General features: G+C 46.7%; 1 protein-coding gene across 7 annotated transcripts in view; it reads left to right on the top strand.

The window, feature by feature from the left end:
• The window catches only part of RYR2 (ryanodine receptor 2), a 522,347-nt gene that overhangs the window by 80,358 nt on the left and 419,574 nt on the right, over positions 1–22,415 (top strand). The window lies entirely within an intron of this gene.

Here is a 22,415-nt window from a genome sequence, read left to right as displayed (position 1 = left end):
GGGGTTCTGGTCAGTAAGTTTGTTTCCCAGTGTGGCTGTTTCCTCATCTGCAGGCATTTACTTGCCCAATAGATCAGTGTCATACATGAAATGCAGATGAGCTGTATATTGAAGGGACTGCTGTAGTAGGAGATTCTGATATTTATAAATTAGGGATCTTTAATGGGAACTGTGAACTGTGCATGCAGATGTTGTGGGTGAAAGGAACCGTTTAAGCACCTGAAAGTCCTGTGTGATCAGATGAAGTTGTGGTTGTATTATTTATTTGTTTAGGACTTAACTTCTTCTTATAAACAAGATGAATTTGAAGCACTCTTTTCTAATAATAATCCCAAATAATTTCCGTTCCTTTTTGGATTTTCATAGCTTTCACACTGTGTAAGACACACCTGTCCTCACTGTTAACATAATTTTGGGAAAAAAGGAGAAATGTGTACTGAGTTGACAAGAAGTTTAAATCTAGCTGAAGGAATTAGTTTATTATTATATAACCTGGAGATTTACTTATCAATACAATAGTTTTTAAAAGCATCTGGACTTGAAGGATACTATCTACATGGATTGAATTTGACACAACATATATAATTTGTTAGCTGTCTATTGCATGTAAATTTCCTTAAGAAGATCCCTTTCTCTGCATACTAGGAGTGGTTGTCTTGGATGACTTGAAGCTTCTTTCAGACGTTTGTTCCTTCACTCATTCATAGGTCCGTGCAAATGCAGTTGTCAGTGAGATCCTTTTTCTAAGGAAAGCGTTGACACTAGGTGCTGGTGATACAGTGGTTCCAGGTTCCTAATGCCAGCCTATTGGTTCCCAAATCCACATTATCTTCCACTGTAAAAAGAAGGTAAATAGACCTGTTCATTTGTGTAACAAACATTTGCTGAGCATCTAGTATGTGTCAGGATTTATTCTGCACTTTCCACATGGTAGGTAAATGAATTAGAACTAAATAAACATTTTAAACGGGTTTCTCAGTGGCTCAAACTCCATTTCCTGTGCTCAGCAGCCACACCTGGCTGGTGGTTCCCTGCTGGGCATCGGGGACCAGAACACTCTGTCATCAGAGAGAGTTCTACCGGCAGCTGGGTTCTAGAAGCTGGAGTCCCAACATTGCAGAGACAGAAATTCCTGCCTCACGGAGCTGCTTTCTAGTAGGAGAACCCAGACAGATGTAGTTAGCCTGTTACGTCCGATGGTGATGAGGCAAGCCTCAGATTCAGCAAGCTCACGACAGGCTCAGGACCTGAGAGTGCGGGCGTGTTGACACTGAGAACTTTCCCAGCGGCAGGGCTGGAGCTTTGCTGTGGCCCAGCTGTCACCTTTGGGCCCTGTGTTCACTTGTTCATCAAACGGTGATAATTCTGGGCTCCTGGGTTCTGATGTGAACGAGACACACATTTGGGGTATGCTGGAGGGAGGCGGGGTGAGGCAGCAGAGACAGGCAAGAGGTAAATAAAGCAGGGACCTGTTGGGAACAATGAGTGCTGTGCGGGCCGGGACAGCAGGGCTGTGACAGCTAGTGGCCAGTGGGGGCCCACCGGGGCATTTCCTTTAGTTGCATTACAGCTTTGGTCCACTCCAGAATGGAGCACTCCAGGTTGGCCGTGCAGATCCGTGTTTACAGTTCTGTTTCTGCAGCTTTCTGTGCGAACACTCAAAAAACAATCTCCCCCTTTTTGTTATTTTCCAGAGTTAGTGAACTTGTGTCTAGTTCCTGTCCATGCCTCCAGTGCCTGTGTGATGTATTTAAAATCATGAAATATTCTGGCCCCTTGTAGGAGTATATTTCAGATAATTACTTGCAACGCTGGTGATTTCAGGACTTCTATTGTATTTATTTATTTATTGCATTTATTGGGGTGACATTGGTTAATAAAAAGCATATAGGTTTCAGGTGTGCAATAATACATTATCTGTATTGTATTGTGTGTTCTCCACCCCAAGTCAAATCTCCTTCCATCATCATTTATCCCCCTTTACCCTCTTCTCCCACCCCCACCCTCTTGCCTCTGGCAGTCACCATAGTGTTATCTGTGTCCACGGGTCTTTCTTTTATTTTCTTTGCTTACTGTTCATTTTGTTTTCATTCTTGGAGTGAGTGTCCTGCTGGGGAAGGCAGAACAGTGACATGAAGAGATGGTTGAAAATCAGTGACATTATAGAAGTGAAACATTTTCAGGGGAAAGAATCTTCAGTATCATTAACAAATTCACGTACAAATTCCTGCTGACCTAATAGAGATGAGAAGTCTTAAAATGGGATCCAAATCTCGTTGCTTTAGACCTGCCTCATCTGGAAGCACTGTAGAAACGGATTTGGGAATCACACGTTTTGAGATTGTCAGCAGTTGGGCCCCGGCTTTTCCAGGTTGGGTGAAATGTGAACTGGGTACTCCTACACGACCCAGTGTCATTTAATGTAGTTCCAGTGTTCTTGCCCTTGCTCTTTCACTTGTGAGGAGGGTCAGCCCCGCCCCACATGGGATGAGTGTCCTCTGTGCCTGTGCATCCACCTGTGTTTTCAGGGACTGGTCCCACTAGAACTAAGCCTGGGAATTTAGCTTGGTAAGGATGGGTTCAGCCACCTCATCTGAGCACCTCGGTGTTTTCCCAACATCCACCTGCTCTTCTGATGTACTTGTGAGCAGTCTTTTGAAATAATATTGGACAACACGAGTGATAAAGCAGCTAGTTTCTGTGTGGATGTGTTTGGAGGCAGAAAGGGGAGCCATTGGGGCATTTTGTTTTCTGATGCGTAGGAGCCATTTTTATACCCGGATGGCCCTTTTGAAATGTACAATTCACTGCTGATTACAGTGACATTTAAACTGAAGTCTTTTGGGGCTGGAGCCCTGATTTGAAAATTATTTGGAAAAATTTTGTAGTGTCAAACTTTACAGTTAGTAAAAACACTAGCCATGTGTTTTAAAATGCACAAACATCACAGAATTACCTGTTGAAAAGCAGGTAAAATCCCCATGTATTTTATTCATTAGGAATGCCATGTTGTTGAGTCATAGGATGAGTATTTAAGACAAGAAAATAATTCTCTGGAACACTAGATTTCTTGTTGGCAATTGGGGACAATTGAGCACTTGCAATCCCAGTTACAGACTGCACTGCAGAGCAGACGGTTCCGTGAGCTCAGAGCATTCGCTGCCTCACACGGGGTTCAGAGGTGAGAAAATGACTTCAGGACATACTTGTTAGGCTCCTGGTTTCAGGGTCAATCTCTTTACAAGACCTAACTAGAAAATCCATAGTCACCAGAGTGGTTGGCATGAAATTACAAGAGGTGGAGCTAAATGTTTTTGTTTGGGTTCAAACAAAAATATACTGAAAAATAAGGAAACAACAAATGGACAAACAAAACCAGCCTCTTCACTGTGGCTGGGCCATTCGCAGTTGGCGCCGGAAGATGGTCCCAAAGAGCAGCGGCCAGCGCTTCCTTGCGTGTTGCAGAGCTGGGCTCTGCTGAATATTTGATGAGCAGGCTGCAGACATCTGCAGGGCATTTCCAGCAAACCCTGCTGGCAGCCTTCGGAGTTTACGCATTTGGAGATTTCAAGGGGTTGATCGTTAGTCTGGGAGAACAGTGGAAAGTGGTGTCATTGTTCCCAGCAAATAAGAAGGCACCAGAATGACATGTGAATGCTCAGAATTTCCTCCCTGCCAGTGAGCATTCCACGTCCCCTGGGAGCCATGGTCCTCACATCAGACAGACAGGTCCAGCTTTCCTTACGGGAGCAACGACTATTCAGGGGGCACTGTGTTCCCAGGGAGGGCAGTTTGCTGAGTAATAGCTCTGGGCCTGCTGGTGAGGCTGTCCTCTGGTCTGGGGCCACTTTTCCACTTGACAACCCCAATGCCCGTGACAACAGCATCCTCGCTCTTGCCTGAGGCAGAGTGAGCCATGCAGACTGTCCTGGGTGGCTTCCTATAAATTAGCGCTTCGGCCTGCTTCTGGGATGTTGCTTTGCTTATAAAGAACCCCGAAAGCTGTGATTCTAGGAACAGACTGATTTTTTTTTCTCTTAAAACAAAAAACCAAACAACTGTTGTTTCTTTTCCCAGTTACCCAGCCAGTCAAAAGGAAACTGATATATTGGGATTCTGATCTCAGGAGCCTTCGTGCTGGAGGTCAGGGCTGGAAGCGGGGGCTGTCACAGCGTGTCTTAGGAAAGAGTAAATGCTGTGTGGGTCCAGTGTGGGGTCGGCAGGCCTGGCCAGGTGCTGAGCTGGGGCGGGGGAACATTAGCCCCACTCTGTACAGTAATGTTCCGCTCGGATTTTTGGGTGTTGGCTTGTCAATGTTATGTTAGGGACAGAGCTTTGAGAACCAGGTTTGATCCTCCGTATGCAGAGAGACTGGCTGAGGAACTTCATACCGGCATTTTTGACGTCATCTTTTCCCTTTGGGTTGTTATTTCCCTTTGGGCCGTTATCTGGGGGTTTTGAGCCGCGGTTGGTGGTATCTGTTCTCTCCCAACCCCTGCTGAGGTAGAATCTGTTCTTTCTTAAGTGACTGACTGTCCTGTGGCAGGTTTCCAAGCCTTCTGCTCCTTGGCGTCACCTCTTTCCCGGCCGTCCTGTGGGGGGCTCGCCCGTGCCTCGTGAAGACGGTGGTGAAAAAATGTGCATTTCGTGAATCTCGAATTATAGTTCTAGGGAAGATTTAAGGGTGGGGTGATTGAAAATGTTAAGATTTCATTGATCTGTTTTCTCTAATTTTGTGTGGCAGTGCAGAGAGCAGCTGAGCTGACTGCCATCAGGCGGCAGGGGCTGGGGGTGGAGCCTCACAGCCAGCCGCCTGGCCTGCAGCAGCCGAGGGTGTTGGTTTAAGTCCCTCCAACCCTCTCCTCCTGTGTGGTCCATGACATTGGAAACAACTTGGTAGTTTTTTTATTTGTTTTATTCTTTGTAGTCAACCAAAAAGAATTGTTGATTAAATGTTTCATTTGAGATATTTTAGTCTGTGATTGGTTTTTTTTTTCATTTTTGGGTGTTCCATAATAAAAATATGAAATGTTGAGTGTCTTTGATATGCCATGGTGGTTTTTTTTTCTTTTGGTAGTGATAGAATGGGATGTTCATGATTGCATAAAATATTAAATCATTATTAAATCGCAGTTAGTGTGAACATGTATTCATCGCTGTCTAAATGTCATCTAATCAGATCCTAATTTACTTTCCCCCAAACAGCAAGAGATCATTTTGCTTTTGTCTTGGCTTATGACATGGATGGGCTGCTGTGTGTGATTGCTTTTTACCAGATGAAATACACTTGTAAGTTCTTGCTGGGTTTTAAAAATAAATGTGACTGGGATTTTACTTCCATATTTCTAAATGTGTAGCATAGTTGAAATATTTGAAGCAAAAAATGATAAAGTGGATCTGCTGGAGCCCTGGAAGTCATTGTGGCATTTGGACTTACGTTGTTTGGGTGACTCACGTGCCACAGGAGTGATGTGCTGTTGAGGGACGAGTCTGTGAATGAGTTCCCCTTACAGCCCCACCACTTGTGAAATGTTAGCCTGAGCATAAAACTTCGTATCTAAAAAAGTCCTCTAAAGTTCACTGTTGAGTATTGCTTTAGTTATAGTTTGGACATCTTCTTGTCCCTTATTCGTTTGTTGAGCATTTATTGTGTGAAGTCATTAGGCTAGGGGCTCAGTGGTGAACAAAACAGACTGTCCTGAAGCTTCCCTTGGAAGATGGAGGGATTCTGACAGTAAAAGTAAGTAACAAGAGAATTGCAGGTAGTGGTATTGTTTTGAGGAAGAAAAACAACGCAGTAATGGGAACGGGATAAAGGTGCATCGGGGGTGAGAGGGAGGGCACTTTGGGCAGGTTGCTCCGATTGTCCTTTTTTATGGCTGTACCGCTGGGGCTGAGTCACATGGTGGCGAAGAGGAGCCAGCCAGCTCCGGGGAAATCTGGGAAGAGCCTTCAAGCACAGAGGCAGCAAGTGCGAGCTCCCAGGCGGGAGGGAGCATGGCAGGTCGGGGGCGTGAGGCAGGACTGTGTCCGGCATGAGGTCACGGGCAGGCAGGCGGGGTTCAAACGAGGACTTGAACTATTATAGCGCTGAGAGCGTTCACTCTCACCAGTTTTAGCCAGGTGGTCTGGGGATGCCAATGGCTGAGGAGACCAGGGGACTGATTATGAGATGTGACTCAGTAGAAACAACCTTGTGGTTTATCAAAGTATCTATTTCATTTCATTCCACTCTCATAATAAGCCTATGCATTTTTTATCTTTACAATACGTATTTCTTAAAGTACTTTGTAAGGACCAAAGAAGGAAATTAGGAAACAAAAGAGGTTATTACCCTGTGGATCTAGAAAAGCTTTCAAAAAAAGCATTGAGAAGGTACTGATGGCCCATGGTCAGGTGTCGAGAGTAGTGGAACTGGATGAAGATATAGCTGCTACAAGCTCCCTGCACTTAAAAGGGGCTCTGGGAAATAGAATAGGGGTGTGTGTGTGTGTGTGTGTGTGTGTGTAGGTGGAGATGCAGGAGTGGGTGGAGGAGGAGGAGGAGGAAAAGGAGGAGGAAGAAGTGTATGCATGGCACCAATGATTTCAATCCATGTCCCAAGGCATTCTAGGATTCCATGGAGGTTCTGGAAGGGACATTGGTTATGATGAAGAGAGTGAGGCCAAAATGGGCGGACTTCTCTGAGAATATTCTGCTTTAAAATGGCAATCACCACATGGACTCTGTCCTGAAGTGGACAGAGAACAACATTACAGAGATGGAGGACTTGCTCACTTTTAACCCATCCAACCACTCCTTCCCAGCTCACTGAGTCAGTCCTGTGGACGTACCTCGAGAGACAGGACAGGGCCAACATGAACACCAGGCCGGGGCACTGAGGACTTACTCCATCTCACCTCCTTGTATGGTTTTCCATACTTCTCACTTCTTTAGACTCATCCTTCCTTGCTTCTCACCTCCTTATACTCATTTCTCTATGATGTGCAAACACCTCAGCTCAGGGTGCTAGGTAGCCAACAGCCTTTTGATGTATTGGCTATTAACCACTTGCACTATCAAAATATTCTCAAATATTATTGAGGGACAAGCAAAAATCTCTGAGACTCTTCTGGAATTTATTGTTCAAAACCTGCTTTCGTCAGAGCTTTGCTGTGCTGTTCAGCAGGTTAGACATGAGCCTTCCTCGTTGCTGCGGGGGTGGAGGATACAGGGCTCTGTGCAGACATCAGTGGCTTCTTAGCTGGAACAGCGCTGCGTCTGCCTCTCTGGGTTTCTCTGCTTTGCTCCTAGGAGGCAAATCTGTGCAGCGTTTCCTGGACCTGGGCTCTGTCTGCAGTCATGTCAGAGTCAGCTGTGCGGCAGGTCGGCTGGGCTGAGCCCTAAGCAGACCTTGGAGAACAGGTAGCAGGGTCAGCAGAGTAGTCCCAGCTGAAATGGTCTCCATTCATGACACTACTATTGGAGCATAATTAGATCACTGGTCAATTGTTTCTGCTTAGGGAGATCTTATTCCTCTTTAACTATGTTCTTAATGTTTGCTCATAAAAGAATTTAATCAGTCGGCCCTTTCACTAGACTCTGACTTTTGCTTGCTGTGGGAGGCGGACCTCATTACGCTCCCCAGGCGTGGGCCACACGGCCAGCTTCCCACCATTCACCTGGTTTCCACCAAGGAAACAGCGTGCAGTGCCTACCATCTGTGAGCAGCAGTACCGAAGAGGTCAGAGCTGAGGTTCAGAAAGTTAATGTCACCCAGCTCACAGGCCAGTCTGCAGAGCAAACAAAAGAGATGATCATTTAAAAGCTGGTGTCATTCATCATAAATACCTATTTTGTTTTTTTTAAAGAGGAAAGGGGGAAAGCCAGGGTTCCAACGAGTAGAACATTCTCATAATGCCAGTGACAAAAGAGAATATATTTATTAGGAGGGGTGAAAAGAGATGCAGAACACAAGAAAATATTTTCAGAAATTTACCAGATTTTCTTTTGCTCTGGAGCTTCCAGATAAGCCAGTTTTGCTGATTTACTTTCTTTGAGTCTTGCTGTGCGCAGAATGTTGGAGCAGGAGGAACTGCCAGTGTTGTCCATGTTCGAATGTGACGCTGGGGCCCCGAGGAAGTTCCGAGCCCAGACCTAGCCTTCCGGCCCCGCTGGCACTGTGCCAGGCGGTGTGCACAGCGGTAGGTGGACTTACATCCGGGGAAGGCTCTTCACGGCAGGCAAGTGCTTGGGGTACCAGATGCCAGAAGCCTGCTTGTTGCACATGGGGGTAATCACGTGGCCCATTTAATTCTCATGGAAACTCTGTTAGGGTTGTTATGATTACTACTGAGAACTGTTGACCTGACTTCTCAGATGAGAGAAGGAGGTTTTGAAAGATGAATTGAAGCCGGGTGTCTTGCTATAGAGGCTATGGACACAGCTCAGGATTCTCACTCAGCGGCGCTGTGCATCCAGATGGGCTGAGATGCTGCTGTGGTGGGGACGGAGGCGCCACACAGCCGTGTGTGTGTGTGTGTGTGTGTGTGTGTGTGTGTGTGTGTGTGTAGGGGGGTGCTGCTGCTTGCTAGCTGCTTCTGCTGGGGTTTGGCACCGAAGGCAGTTGGTTTGGGGCCTGGTTCTCTTGCTTAATTAGCTGTGTGCCTGGGGTAAATGACTTAATCTCTCCAAGCTTAATTTTCTCGTTTGTAAAACGAGGACGATAATAGAGCAGGACACATCTCCCTGGGTGGCAGTGGGTGTAAGGAGAGAGTCTGCTTCCCGGGTTCACAGCCGGTACAGCATCTGGGTAACAACCTTGAGAAAACAACTGACCAGGAGCTCAGAAGGGCTGCAGGAGAGAGCAGCAGGGTCCACAGCAACTGGTCTGTCTCTCGGTGTCTTCAGTTCTCCCCCTGGACATTGGGACACTGTGGGGGCCTGTCCCTGCAGTATGGGGCCTGCACACTAGCAGCTTTCACGCATGATCCTGATGGCGCTGTGGGCATTAAAGAGGGTTTGACCTTCATGATAAAAGACTAGCACAGTTCATTTTATTTAATATAAAAGAGATGGTTCCAAGGGTACTTCACTGCAGTATTCATTTTTCTTCATTCAATTAGTTTAATATTTAAACCCAAGTTCTTTAATGAGGTTGGAGTGGTGCATTTATAATAAATCAGCGTGGCTCAGTGTTTCCTCAGGCATTTTGTGTTTTAATCTGTGCTCAGATTAGTGGCAATATCAAACAATTCTAAACAACCCTTATGTTCTTGTAATCATCCTCCTGGCGTGTAATACCCCCCTTTTGTGATCTGGTTTCTTGTCTGGCCCTAAGCATCATCGGAGACCCTTTCTCCTAAACTAGGCTTCCTTCTGACTGGACTTGGATTTCAAATGCACCTACTCTCTTGATGTTGACCTTTTGCACTTATGCACCTTCCTCCCCCACTGCCCTGCCCGCTGCTCCCCCACTGCCAGCCTCAGCCTTCCCTGGCCCCACTGCCCCATTTGAGGTCCCCCTCCCACCTGCGAGAGTACTCAGTATAGGGACTTGCAATTATCTATTTAATTCTTTATTTTTTATTTTTATTAAATGTATTGCTCATTGTTTAATACAATTATACAAGTTTCAAGTGTGCAATTCTGTAATGAACACATCATCTGTATATTGCATTATGTGCTCACCACCCAAAGTCAAGTCTACTTCGGTCAGCACGTGTCCTCCCCTCGTCCTTCACTGCTCTCTAGCCCCTCTTCCCTCTGGTAACTGCCAGACTGTCATCTGTGTCTATGAGCTTTTGTTTGTTTGTCTTTGTTCATTTGTTGCTTCAGGTTTGTATTCCACATATGAGTGAAACCACATGGTACTCGACTTTTCCTGTCTGACTTATTTAACTTAGTTTGATATTCTCAAGCTCCATCCATGTTGTTGCAAATGGCAGGATTTCGTCTTTTCTTATGGCTGACAGTTCTTTACTATTTTCTTAGCCCTAATCTGAAATTTACCAGTCTCATGATATTTCTGATACACCTACTGCTTTTTCAAATAGCAGTCAGCAGAGTGTGGGGGAGACAATTAAGTCATGCTCAGTTTTTAGGAGCAATTTTGTTACTGAACAGACCTGGGGCCGGGGGACAAAATACTATTACCGAATGGGCGCCCCTTCTCCCGGGGTCCCCCTGTACTAGGTTCGCCTTGCCTGCTACCAGGAAAATATAGCTCTCAATGTCAGAGATTGGTGAAAAGGAAAGGAATTATTTATTCAAAAGCTATACAGACTTAAGAGTAATGACTTAATGTCTTCATTAAAATCCCAAAGTCCCTTAAAACACCCACAAACACACACAGTCCTTCCTTCCCCCCTTTGCCCAGTCCGGGGTACTGTATCTCAGAAAAAGAAATAGAAATCCATGGCTTAGGTAGCCCCTGGTTCTTCCCAGGATTCCGTGCTCAGCAGGCAGGCTTCCCGAGGTTCCCAGCACCATCAGTTTTATTGCCGCCATGATTTCCAATTCTTAATCCAAACCTGCGTGGCACCTTCTCCTGGCCCACCAGCAAGAGTCCTTTCATCCCTTTCCGTCCTGCATCGTCTCCTGCATTCTTCCAAACTGCTAAGAGAGAGCTCTGCATTGCTGCTACATCTTGGTTTCCAGCTTCCTAAGCTGCATGGCAAAGGGAGCCCCAAACCCGCGTGGTTTCCCCCTTACTCCAAAGCCGCGTGGTTCTCCCTTTCTTGCCAAAGCTGCATGATTCCCCTTTTCTCGCCAAAGCCGTGTGGTCCCCTCTCTTCTTGCCAAAGCCACATGGTGGCTTCTTCACGTGGCTGCCGTGCTTGGGTTTAAATCCCAGTGCCAGTCTTCCTCTACAATCCCATTTCTGACTCCTCCCACAATCAGTTACACCTGCCAGCATTCCCATATTTTTCCAGCTTTTCTGGGTTGCCATCGTAAGTCCGGGCAGGCATGGCATCCCCAAACTCTCACTCAGGTGCTGTAACTAGGGGGAGTTGCCTCCCAGTTACTTCATGGGTTAAAGACACTCCCATCTCCCTGGCTCAAATTTTGGCCACAGCTATTTAACATATCCATGAAACCAGTTAAACGTTATAGATATGTTAAATGACCATGCCTGAGGTTAGTTGCAAACTGTTGCTATGCAAAACAGCTCTCAATAACCCTGCTCCGTGTGTCCCATCCTCCAGTTCAGACTTGTGGGGGTGAGGACATCCCATATTTTTAAATATTTCCTGGACACCCTGAATTCTGGACCCCATTACAGATCCCTCTTTGGGGGGCCCCCTGGCTGCATCCTGTTACAATTTCACACTGGGGCTGTTGGGGACCCTGCTGTGGGAAATACCTCACCAGGGACTCAGGATCAGGATTAGGTAGTGTTTACCAAGTGTTTCAGTCCCTAGTGCGGTAGAGGTGATCCAGGTGATTGGTTCCACACTGACAAACCAAGTCCCTCACTTCGGAAGGTGCGGTTGATCAAGGAAGGTTAAAACCACTAGGTTATTAAGGTTTTCTGTTCCCAGCATGGCTTAAGAAATATTTTTCTCCAGATTTTAAGATATTATCATGAGTCAGCCTTTATGATTTCAAAGCCTTAGTCTTATTAATAATATATGACTTCCAAATGAATATTGCTTATGCATAGCAATTGAATATGCAAGTTTTATAATCATAATTTGAAGGCTCATATTTTATTTTAAAAATTTTATTTCTCATTTGTATTACATTTTATAGATATATTATGTATCATATAATCTCCATACATTACATTTAGTCTAGTTTCCCCCTAGAATACCTTAATTGTATGCCGTTGTGTTTGAGTTCTTTATATTTGAGAAATAATTCCTTCTTATGGTAGACCTTAAAATAGCAAAAATGGTGTCTTTGGAACCTGCTATTATAGGTGCCAGTCTTTGGAAGTGCTTCAGGTTTATTTATTTATTTTTGGCCTTTAGAACATCTAGTGTTATTTCAGAGTTGCGCCCGTATCCCCTGTATGATTTTTTCTGTCGGTGTGTGTTTGTGTACCTACATCCTCTTGTACCCATGCGTGCCTGTGCATTGTGCAGCTGCAGAAGGTTTGAAAATCAGTTGTGCTGTGGTGCTTTTAGTGGAGACGATTGAACCATTGATGTGAAGTCTTTTGGAGTGTAAAGCACCATCCTTAATGCCTATGGCATATCTTACATATACAACCGGCCTTCTGTATCTGCAGGTTCCGAGTTATGCATACAGAGGCCAGCTAAGAGATTATGGTATCCAAAGGGGTTCCTGGAATCAGTCCTTGGTGGATACTGAGGGACAACTATAATTTCAAATGACTTTGAAGCTAAAAATATCTCTTGAGTCCAAGTAGAGGGCCCTGCTAATAACATGGTCCCAGCCAGGACAGGCTCTGCTGGTTCCAAGTTCACCTGGAAGGAATCCTCACTCACAGACAGAAGGTGCTGTAACAGGGCCTTTCCCCTCTGTCTGCACCTGGGACTTGGAAGGTCCACGATAGTTCTACTTGTGTTCTCTGTACCACTTGCATGGTCAGTGTTAGGCACATTGTAGATGGGACAGGTTGGAAGATTATTTTAAAATTATAATAATTTTCTGTTAACTTGGACAAATGGCAAACATTTCACTTATATTTACATTATAAAGTTTTCTCATATAATTTTGTCTAATTATAATTGACAGTAGTTGCTAATTTAAAATATATTATTGTATATAAACATTTATGGTTATCTTTCTATGAAAATCACAGAAATTGACCAAAAGATGACTATTGGGTTCTATTACTTAGTTGAACTGAATATTCAAATAAGTAAACCCTTTGTTTTGAGACTTGGAAGTCTTGCTGCTTAAAAAGAAACAAAACATCAGATATCAATGTCACAGGTTTTCTTACAGTAACATGAACTTCATTATTTCTTTTGGTTTTCCTGAATTTGTGCTCAAACTGTCAGTCCTTCTGTGCTTTGAGAACTGTGTGTTTTCTCAAAAGGTAAAAATCTTGAACAACGCAGGTGTCAACTTTCTGCTCGGCGTCCCACTGAAAGTAGTGACACTTTATTTGGTACAGTTGGTGGCAGATCCTTCATTTGCATCTTACTGTTGTGTGTCTGGTGAAGGTGTTCTTTAAGTTGTGTGGAACCGTAGCAGAAGTGTCAAAAACACACAGTATTTTGAGAAAACTGTGGATCAGAAACAGGTTAATAGTGGGAGCAGATATGTGTGTCAGATGTTTAATTATGATGGAGGGATTAATATCTTTATGTACTGAGACTGCCCGTGCTTTCACAGGTAGAGTAACTAGATCCTTTGTAAATGAAAAGATAGTCTTTTGTATTGGTTATGCTGTTCTTCTAAAGGGTGTCTCTTTGTCCCCCTCAGAAAGCGTGGAGCCACTGGCAGCTCTGGGGGCCTGGAGTGTTTCTCTGCTGTCTTGCTGGGGTTTCCTTTGCCCAGGTCTCCTCACTGGAATTGCTCTGTGATTTTGGGACATGATGTGATGTAGCAAATTGGATCTGAAAATTCTTTTCAAAATTATTCAACATTAGGTATTTAAAAATGTTTTAGATATGCAAATTATAAAAGATAGTAGTCAATTAAAAATGTGTGTGCACCCTCCCTCCCGTCACCATTTAAGGCGCGTCACCAGCCCCAGTGAGCCCTCCCCTGTGAACACTGTTCTGATCGGAATTCCTGCTTCCCAGTCAGGAATCCCTATCCTGAACTTTTTCCTGATTATCTCACTTTCATGTTGTTTTTTAAAAATTACATATGAAAGTATTACTTGGTTGTTTGTGAATTTTAAAAATGATTTTAATGCTATCTATGTATTCTGTGGCCACTTATATTTTCGCTTGAAATTATGTTTCTGATTGGTCCGCTCTGATGCTGGTAGCTATAGATCATGTATTTCCATGAGTGAATAGTATTCCAATTTGTAAATGTACATCAGTACAACTAATCTTTGATCGACACAGGGTTAGTGGTGCCAATCCTCACACAGTCAAAAATCCACGTATAACTTTTGACAGCTCCCAAACTTGTAATAGTTTACTGTTGACCACAAGCCTTACTGATAACACAGTCAGTTTTGTATGTTACATGTTATATACTGTTTCCTTATAATAAAGTAAGCCAGATAAAAGAAAACGTTATTAAGAAAATCATAAGGCAGAGAAAATACATTTACGGTATTTACTGAAAAAGAATCTGCATACAGGTGGACAGAGGCAGTTCAAACCTGTGTTCTTCAAGGGTCAGCTCTGATTTATTTATACAAACTATTGTGGATGGTCATTGTTGTTTCTTCTTTTTCTTTTAAAACCAGTAGCATCTGTGAACAATCTTGTATATGTCTTCTGACGTCCATGTGTGAGAGTTTCATACCTAGAAAGGGTATCACCTGGTTGGAGGGTATGGCATGCTCTTACGTACAAGATAATGCCAAATTGTTTTCCAGAGTTTTCAAAGAAACGTGTATAAAATGTTTATATACAGAAAAAATGTTTTCCAGAGTAGCAGATGTACATTCTGGTAGAAGACAGTACCAGGCAGTCCCCTACAGATCCCAGCACATTCTCTCACCTGTTCAGCTCTTCACCATGCTAGATGTTGTCACACACTAACTTTTGCCAGTACTATCCTTTGGAGCTTGATGCAGCTACTAAGTAGTCATCCAGGTAACTCAGCTTGTTCCCAGCTTGGTCTGGCTTCCAGCTCCCTCCTGGAGGCTGTGTGTGGAGCCTGTGCCACCATTGGCCATGTGGCGTTTATGACCACAAGGTCCTATGAACCCTGGCTGGACAGCAGGCAAATGCACTGGCGAAAGCACCACCAAGTTGGCAAGAAAGAGTGAGAGACTCCCTCCTGGAGGCCATGGAGAGGACCGGCCAGTACACTGTCCCAGTGCAGGTCCTGAACTGCAAGCAAGAGAGCAATTTCTTTGTTCCCCTGGGTTTATTAGTTTGGGGTGTGGGATGGGCTAGGTGCTTTCTCACAATGACCAACTAACTTCCTAAGCTTTCATGCACTTTCATGGGGTCCACCTGCTCACCAATCCCTTCTCTCCCCAGGCTAGACTGACTGGCTTCTTTGGTCTAGCACCTCCCCCTCTGCCATTTTAACTTACATTGTGCTTGTGCCTGCCTCCCCTAGTCCGCCCCGACCCCCCAGGTTTCTGGTATATTCTGGTACTGGAAGGGAGTAGGAGGACTTTTTCCCTTTATCCAGTTACCTTCCTAGTCTTGTGTGTGCTCAGGGTCAGAACCTCCCCCTGCATCCATCTTGCCTGGGGGGAGGGGACTCCCATATCCTAGTCCCTGTATGAAGTGAGTTGCCCACACTTGGAGGACCACAGGCAGAGTGAGATCAAACCAAAAGCCTAAGTAAAGGGACCTTGGAAACCCTGCCTGGCCTCTCCAGCAGCACCCAAGGGTGGCCTTGGTGGGAAGGGTGGGGCGTCTGCAGTCACGACAGGACCTCGGCTCTGGTGTTGGAGCATCTGCAAGGCAGAACTCAGTTCAGTGGGCATCACAGTCCCATGGGAGTGCTGGGAAATTCAGTGTCCTTGCTGGGTGGCCCTGTGCAGTTCACAGGAAGGTATTGTCTGGCTGCATGCCCCACTCTCAGTGCCCTGAGAGGCGTGGCTTGCTGCAGAAGTGCTCCCAGGTTCCATTCCTGTGGTCTAGCTCCATCTCCCCAGGTGGCCCCTCCTATCCACCCCACTCCCTTCCTTAGCCAGCTGCCACTATCCGTATCAAACCCACCAGCCTCTGTGTCCTTGGGCACAAGCGCCGCACAGTGGCTGCTGGAGGGAATTGCAAGTCTGATAAATGCGCTGATGAATGCAAAGGAGGGCCTGTGTGCTGAGGGCTAAGGAACGGGATGATATTCTTTTGAAATGGAGAAGGATTCGTGGTGACATAGTTGCATTCAAATCTGTAACTCCTGTAACAGCTGACGTGCTACGCGGTGACCGATCCAGGAGGACAAGATCAGGATCTTGCCAGCAAAGAGCAGCCACTGTGGTCCCCAGAGCAGGAGCAGGTGGGTGGATGGCTGTCCGCCTCAGGCAGTGCACTGTGCAACAGCCCCCTGGGTCTCACATCTCTCCTTAAATCAGGAAACATTTGGTACATCCAAAAGAACCCACGTTCCCGTAGGTTAGGTGTCTTGATTGTGAAACGGAGCACTCTGGGCTGACCCTGACCCCTCCGGGGCTCCCCTCCTCCCCTGGAAACTGCCCTTTCTCATTTCCTCCTCTATATGTGTTCTTCAGTGATCTGATGCATACTCTTTGTTGTGTGAACATATGCAATTTCAAAAAATCTAGAGGTTGAATCGAGAAAGATCTAAATTAAAAAAAAATTTATCCTTATCTGAGAACATTTTTTCATTGCTTTTAGAGAGAGAAGAAGGGAGACAGACAGGAAGGGAGAGAGAGAAACATTGATGCAAGAGAGAAGTGTCGATCGGTTGTCACCTGTATGCTCCCAGATTGGGGATCACACACACCTGGACCAGGGATTGAACCCGCAACCCAGGCATGTGCCCCAGCTGGGAATTGAACCTGCAACCTTTCGATTACAGACAACACTCCAACCAAGTGAGCCACACCAGCCAGGGTGGATCCAGGAAATTTTGAAAGGGAGGCAGGGACCAAACATGTAGACCTTGCAGACCAGCCAGAAGGATGTGGGTTTTATTCTAGGTCCAGTGTGACTCCGCTGCGGGGGGCTCAGAAGGGGTCCGATGTGGTGGAGTTCACATGTGATGGAGTTACCTCATGGTTATCTTTTAGGACATCCTCTCTATCTGGTGCAGAGCAAGAGAAAAGGCCTTAGTGGGTCAGCCAAGCCTCTGTCCACCCACCTGCCCCTGCCCTGGGGACCGCAGTGGCTGCTCTTTGCTGGCAAGATCCTGTTCTCGTCTTCCCAGGCCCGTCACCAAGTAGCAAGTCTGCTGTTACTGGAATTACGGACTTGACCACAACTATGTCACCAGTAATCCTTCTGGTTTTCAAAATGATGTCGCCACCGCTTCTTAACCCTCTGCACACAGAACCGACTTTGCATTTGCATCCCTTTGCGTGTTTGTTAGTGGACTCTGAGAGTGAGCCCAGCTCAGAGTTTGGTGGCAGAGGAAGGGGACTGAGAAGGGCGCTGGAAGGATGGGCTGGAGGAAGAGGACTGGAAGCAGGAAAGGGGTGGAGGGAAGGTGCGTGCTCCGGGCAGGCCTGGCAGGACCAGAGGTGCGCTGTGCTGGCCTGCCTCCTCTGGGTGCTCTGGTTGGGAGGCCAGCACGACCTTGCTGCAGCAGTTTTAGGGAAGATGGGGGTGGGTGCCACTGAGTGACAGTGAAGGAAAGTGCCCTAAGATGTTACTGTGACATGTTCAGGTCAGGAGAAGGAGAGAACTTCCAGTTAGTAAAGATCAAGATTGTACATAGAAGTCGGTTGTGAGGACTCTTACCTTAGAAAGAAAGTAAAATGCTATGGTTCAGATTTAGGCTGATGGAGAAACGGGGTAGACTTGGTGACTTCTCAGTGCCCTTTCTGAACCTTGACTTGATACCACGTCTCATCCTTTGCTCCATTTAGAGACTTTGCTAAAACACCAGTGACCTGGGACAGGCTGGAAGGGACGGGAGCGGCTTTTCTGTAAATGTGGGCAGCTGGCGCGAGTCAGGTTCTCCATGGTCCGTTTGAATTTATATGACAACTGAAGGCAGAGCTTTCGGTTGCATATCAGTTTCTGGATGAGTCAATGACCAGCACTCGGAGACCCAGATACTTCAGGGAAGGAGGTTCCAAGCACTTTAAGGTCTTGAAGTTACATTGACCCAGAGTTAGGACACAGTGCTTTCCTCAGCATTCAGTGCTTCAGCAGGCTGCCTCTGTCACTGTCCCCTCTGGGAGTTGTTGTCCTCGTGTAGATGGGTAGGTAACCTTTGAAAGGATATGCCCGGAGTTGGGTGTAGAGCATCAGGGACCCTGGGGGCCCCGCCTTTCCCGGAAAAGCCTCTGTTCCCAGAGTCGGCTGTGAGGGGAAGTTGGGCACACGGGGCAGTGAGGGCGTGACTGTGGAGGGAGGGAGTCGTCAGCCTGGGGGCGCCTGTGGCTCCTGCCCTGACTCCCAGCTGGGAAGGGGAAGATGCTGACCCAGCCTTATCCGCTCTGGATGATGCAGATTTTGTCAAATTAAGGAATACAATTTAAGCTACAAGATCTTCCTTCCAGGAACCATTAATTTAATCAAGAATGTATTCTTTTTTCCAGAGGCTTACATAATTTATTTTCTGTTAAATAATAGGCATAGCTATATGACTTGTAAGCTCTTGACAGAGTACATAGACTTTGACAAAAATAACACACAGTCTGCTTTTATTTAAAAGTTAGGTAACAATTCAGCTATTGCTGAAGTGCCATTTGGAGTGCCATGGTGGTCTATATCGATACGGGGTGTCCAGCCTTGCTTTCGTACGCTATTCATGTTTACGTATGATAATGCTTCTGTTTTCCTGGTATGATAAATTTCTTTGTAGTTTTTTAAGTTTTTGTATCTTTTTCCTAAAAGTGTGGAGAACTTCCTACAGTCTGAGGGCATGCGAGGAAGTCTATAGAAACAATCCCGAGCATCGCTGCTAAACTCCAGGTGCCATTAGCAGAATATACCTAGATTTCGACATGTTTTTCCAAATTTACTTTAATTGGGTTTTCTGCTCTGTGGTGGACTGTATCCTTCCTAAACCATGTATGTTCTTGCATTGCCCCCTGATCCCACTGTGACAGTGTCAGGAGGTGGGTGTCGGAAGGTGATGAGGTCGTGAATGGGATCAGCGCTCTTACACACCTGGGGCTCGCTGGCCAGTGGGATGCCTGCCACCCAGAAGAGGGCTGTCCCTGGCCTGGTGGTGTGCTGATCTTGGCCTTCCATCCCCGTGACCACGAGGTGTCACTGCATGTTCCTGCAGTGCCCGGTGTGCAGGACACGGTGGCAGCACCTGCACAAACTCATTTGCCCCTTCCTGCAGAGCCCTCTTACAGCTCTCGCAGTTCAGGGGCTGCCCCGTGGGTCTAAGAGAGGTGTTGCCCTCTCTCTGTCCTCCAGCTGACAGCTCAGTGACAAGCAGAGAACTCTGTGGCCCTACCATGCTCAGTGGGGGTACAACTCCATCACAGATGGAGACCCCTTCCGCCAGCACCTGCCGTCGGGCAGGAGGGCTGGGGATGGCCATGGCTTCGGATGCTCTGGGTAAAGTGAGCAGAAGTTCCCAGGCATTGTGGGGATGTCTCTCTGGGGTGGCCAGACTTGTGTAGACAACACATAGCTCTGAGGCTACTGTGAACTCAGGGAGCAGAGCCCCCGGCTGCCTCCTCTGCTGTTTGTGCCCCACAGTCAGAAGGCAGCTTGGTGGCAGTGTTCAGCTCACCTGAGGTTCCTGCACTTGGAAACCATTAGGGGCCTGGTGAAAGGATTTCACTGCCAGGGTCGTATTGCCAGGAGCCTGTCTCTGGTCTCAGGTTTCAGGGGCCTGAGGGTTGCAGCTCCAAGACCTCTTGGGTCTGCACCCCCGGAGATGCTTCCCCCTTGAAATCAAAGCCCTCTCGTGGGTACAGGACCTGCCTGATTCGTGAGAGATGGGATCCTGTCTTTCAGGCTTGTGGTTGTGAATTAGCAAAATGTCTCTTTCTCTGTGTGCGGTTTCCAGACGTAACTGCCACCTGTGGCAGAGTCTCCCATTGGATATCTAGAACTGCTTTAACCCAGCTTTGTGGTTGTGTTTGCCTCTTTGAGAGAGAACAACTGCACGCGGAGAACGAACCCCGGGGCCTGTGGTGAGAAGCCTGGCTCCACGCTGGGCTGCGGCATGTAGTTTCCATCTCCCACACGGGGGTCTGAGTGTTGGAATTGCTTTGTGTTTTTGACTTTTAAGGTGTCAGCGACCCTCAATTTTTGGTTAGATGCTTTTTTTTATGATAATTTCTTTTTTTTAAATTGAAATAAAATAGCTAGTTTCTAGTCTTTAAATTAAAAAGAAAACTGAGCTTTCAAGTCCTTTTAGAGGCTTTATTTTAAAAGCAGCATTTATTGCTTTAATAAAAACCTGCTAAAAGGGAACCCTAGTACATTGTTGGTGGGAATGCAGACTGGTAAGGCCACTGTGGAAAACAGTATGGAATTTCCTCAGAAAACTAAAAATGCAACTGCCCTTTGACCCAGCAATTCCGCTGCTGGGATTATATCCTAAGAACCCTGAAACACCAATCCAAAAGAACCTACGCACCCCAATGTTCATAGCAGCACAATTTACAATAGCCAAGTACTGGAAGCAACCTAAGTGCCCATCAGCAAATGAGTGGATCAAAAAACTATGGTACATTTACAAAATAGATGCTTTGATCTATGTTTGCCTCTTTTCACCTTTGGTTACCAAGATTGAAAGATACGTTCTGGGTGATCATTCTGGTCCTTCCTTTTAATGTGACAACAGGAACAGCTAAGACCCACTTGCATAACAGGCCACATCTCTGTGCCTAAAGTACAGCCTTTTCTTTCCCTCATGTCCCCAGAAATCCCATCCTTTCGATTTACTGTTGGAAACAGAGAGAAAGCCTTTCCAAGAATGAGTGTCGGTGAAGCCTGCAGTACATTTTCAGCATCTGGACATGTCTGTGTCGAATGTCTGCAGGGCTTGCAGGCTGTGGAGTGCACCCCATGGTGGCTCCAGGGACCGTGCTGGGACTGTGCCTCCCTCCGCTGCAGCATGTCCAGGGCTGGCGAGGGAGCGGGACCCTGGAAGACAGTCAGTGTCTGCCTCTCCGAAGGTCAGCGCTCACTGCGGCCTCGCCCAGGCAAGCCTGGGTCCTTCCCCGCCTCCCTCCCATGCGCTTTAGAGTTGCAGTAGAGGGCAGTGTGGGGAACCAGTGCCATGTGCTTCTCCTAGTGGGATTGCTCCCCCAGCAGAAGGGCCTGGGGAACCATGCACGCCTAGCCTTCTGGTGGCCCAGAGGCGTGGTGTCCGCTCAAGAACTGAGGTTCCCCCACCAGGCCACCACCCTCATTTACGCTCCCCTTTGCCCATATCCCCAAGGCCACCTGTCACCGCCCCAGGCCCTGCGCAGCTGTGCGGGCACCGGGCACCTGGCCTGCTGCTGCTGGTGGGGCTGGGCTGCACAGAGACACACCCGCTGAAATTCCACTGCACCGGGTCGGATTGTAGGGTCAGCCGCAAACATGCCTCCCCAGGGATGGTTTTCGAGCATTTATTGATAAATGAGGCTCAAAAGGAAGGAGAGGGGTGAGGGGCTCCTCGTCTGGGTCTGGTATTACAGGCTCTCCCGCATCAAAGTGGGAAACCGACTCCTTTTCCCATCAAAGGGCACGCTGGTCAGTCCTTTTCTAAAGCTGCAGACTGCTGTTGGGCTGTTCGCTGTGGTTCAGTTCGGAGGGGCTGGCTCTGCGGGGGGTGGGGGTGAGGGGGTGGGAGGGTTTCCCTCCCAAGCTCCTCTTGGAGTGGGACCTCCCCAAGCCTCGGTGTTTTGCGTAAAAGGGAGATCCTGAATCTGACCTGAGGATTGGGTTATTAACATGCGAAAAGGCATGCAAACATCTTAGCACAGCGCCTGGCACGTGTGGTCACTGAACGTTAGCACGTGTCATTATGCCATTTAAAACGGAGGCTTCCGTGACTCTATCTGGGGAGATGTGTTGGAGCGTTATCTTGCAGTCTCGGTATTGACTGCCTTAGATTCTTTTAAACAGGGTTTTTAATCTATGTCCGTCTGTCTTTTTTATTACGGTAAGCATACCATGAACATTTTCATCTTTATCATTTTTAAGTGTACAGGTCCGTAGTCTTCAGGATATTCACATTGTGATACAACAGATCGCCAGGGCTTTCTCATCTTCCAGACCGCAACGGTCAACCCTTTAAACACGAATTCTCCCTCCTCCTCCCTGCCTCCCTCCTGCCCTGGCAACCACCATCTACTCTCTGTCTCTGCGATTTTGAGGGCATTAGTACCTCATGTAAGCGGAATCATCCAGTATTTGTCCTTTTGTGACTGGCTTACTTCACTTAGCCTAATGCCCTCCTGTGACAGGATGTTCTTCTTTTAAAAGGCTGCATCATTTTTTATTTTATGTATGTACCACATTTTCTTTATTCATTCAACAGCTGATGAACACCGGGGTGGGTTCCTCCTTGTGTGTGGTGAATGATGCTGCAAATACCTCTTCAAAAGCCTATGTTGAATTCTTTTGGATAAAGACCTAGAAGTGGGATTGCTGGGTCACAGGGGAGTTCTGTTTCTGTTTTGCTGAGGAGACCCGCTGTTTCTCCATAGCGGCTGCACAAATGGACATTCCCACCAATGGATCACCCGGGCTCCAGTTCCTCTGCATCCTCGGCAACAC

This window comes from Desmodus rotundus, chromosome 10 (assembly GCF_022682495.2).
Source record: "Desmodus rotundus isolate HL8 chromosome 10, HLdesRot8A.1, whole genome shotgun sequence".
In the NCBI taxonomy this organism is placed as follows: Eukaryota; Metazoa; Chordata; class Mammalia; order Chiroptera; family Phyllostomidae; genus Desmodus; species Desmodus rotundus.
The sequence above is the reverse complement of the archived record's forward strand: the minus strand, read 5'-3'. Positions and strand labels throughout refer to the sequence as shown.